Raw genomic sequence first — 2,336 nt, forward strand, 5'->3', positions numbered from 1 at the left:
AGCTGCACTCAGTGACTGACACAGAGATCTGTGCAGGGACGGTATGGAGAGACCTTCACTGTATTTCTGTCCAGGAAATGTGCGATAGGACTTGTTGGAAAGAGTTTCACTCTGCGTCTGACCTGGGTGTGTGTGATGGGACGGTGTGGAGGGACCTTCACTCTGTGTCTGACCCCGGGAGTGTATGATGTGAAGATAACGAGGTAGCCTCACCCTGATTCTCACCCTCAGTGTTGTGTTCCCAGCTGAACCAGTTGTATCGTACGCGGAACTGAATGTCACGGCCCTGTCCGGAGAGATGGAGGTCAGTTTCATTTTTCATTGATTGTACCTGTTTCGGTGACGTGTCCATTCCTATCGAGAAATGTCAGGGCAAACGTGCAATTGACCCCAATGATTCGCTGCTGTAGAATAGGTCAGAGAGAACCCATGGTTCCTGCCATGATGAGGGAGCTCTGTGGGAGGGTGGGCCCTGGGACGTACAGTGAGGATTCAGCATCTTGGGAGCGGGGGAGAGGGGAGGTGTTTCGTATGGATGGTGCCTTCGTGAGGGGATGTGTGGACAGTGCCCTGTGGGATGGGGTGAGGAGGCAGTGCTGTGGGAGGGGGCGCTGAGGGGAGGATACTCTGAGATGCGTAGAGTGGTGGGTGTGGCTTGTAATTCGGTGAGGGGTGTTCGCTGTGGGGAAAAGGACATTGAAGAGGGAGCACGGTGGGGAGGACGGAGCGGACGGAACGCCGTGGGAGGGCTCGGAGAGGAGGGACCTCTGTGGGAGGGTCGCTGAGCAGGGGGTGGTCTGGGAGGCGTGCAGTGGCGGGTGTGCCATGGAATTCGGTGAGTAGGGATTGTTGTGGGTGTGGTGCCTAAGGAGAAAGGATCAAAGGAGCATTGTGTAAGGCACGGAGCGGATGGTACGCCCTGGGAGGGGTCGGAGAGGAGGGACCTCCGTGTGATGGTCGGTAAGACGGGAACACCATAGGAGGATTGATGAAAACGGAGGGTATTGGAAGAGGCGAAAATGAGAAACACTGTCGAACAGTAGAAAGAATATCTCAAATTTAGAACCACCTTTCTCTCTGTTCTCTTCTTTCTGTCGCAACCTCACTCTCCTCCTCTCCCTGCATTCCCTCCCTTCCCTCCTCTCCTCTGCCCTCCACCACCCTTCTCCCACACCACTTTCTGCTCTCCACTTTTTCACCACCTTTTCCCACTCCGCTTCCCTCCCTTCCCCCTTTCTGCCCACTCGCCCTAAACTCGCTTGTCTATCAATATCCCTCTATCTCTCTCCATCCGTCTCTCTACCCCCTTGCATTCTCCCCTCCTCCCCAACCTATCCTACTTTCCCCAATATCAACCATACTGCCCTTCTTTCACTTACTTCACTTTCCAAACTCGCCCCTCCGACTCACTACCCCTTTCTCCCTTCTTCACTCTCGCTCTCTCCTTCTCACTCATTCCCTCATTATTTATTCATTCTCTCACCTCCAGCTATCTCCCTCCCCCTTATCTCCCTGTTCTCGCCCCTCGCCCCATTTTCCAATTATCTCCCACTCCGGAACCTCTTTTCTCATTCGGTCCCTTCCCCTTTTACCCCTCTCGCTCAGTCTTTCCCCTATACCTTCCCCTCTCGCTCAGTCTTTCCCATATACCTTCCCCTCTCTCCCAATCTCTCTCTCTTCCTCTGTTTCTTACCCTCTCGGTCTCCCACTTTTCTCTCTTACCCTCACTCTCCTATCTCCTTCCGCCCTCCTCGCTTTCTCTCGTATCTCGACTCACTTATACCCTCTACCTCCGCACTCTCATCCACTGTCCCTTACCCTCTCGGTCTCCCACATTTCTCCTGCCATCACTCTCCTATCTCCCTCCACTCTCTTTGCTCTCTCACGTCAGTCTCCCTCCACCCTCACTCTTACCCTCTATCTCCACTCTCTCTTTCTCTGCCACTCTCTCCGTCTCCCCAGCCATTCTTATTCTAATTCTCTCTCTCCTACATTACCGCTCATTGCCTCTATCGCTTACCACAGTCTTCTCTTTTCCATCCCTCTCTCATCCTCTCTCAACCCTGTCTTCCCCCGATCCCGCACCTTCTTTCTCTCTGGCTCTCATCGTTTCCCTCCTATACTTAACCCGCACTCTCCCTGCTCTCTCTTCGCTGTCTCTGCTCTCTTTCTCTGTCCTCACTCCTCTTTCTATTACCTTCTCTTTCATTCTCCCTCGCTCTGCGTCCCAGGTGGTTTGAGCTCCATCTACGAAGATGTGAACGTTCCGAACGACGGGCCCGTCATCGATAAGGATCAGGATCCTCCCATTGCCGCGAGACCGCGTGAGCTGCTAA

Source organism: Hypanus sabinus, unplaced genomic scaffold, assembly GCF_030144855.1.
Source record: "Hypanus sabinus isolate sHypSab1 unplaced genomic scaffold, sHypSab1.hap1 scaffold_632, whole genome shotgun sequence".
Lineage (NCBI taxonomy): Eukaryota > Metazoa > Chordata > Chondrichthyes > Myliobatiformes > Dasyatidae > Hypanus > Hypanus sabinus.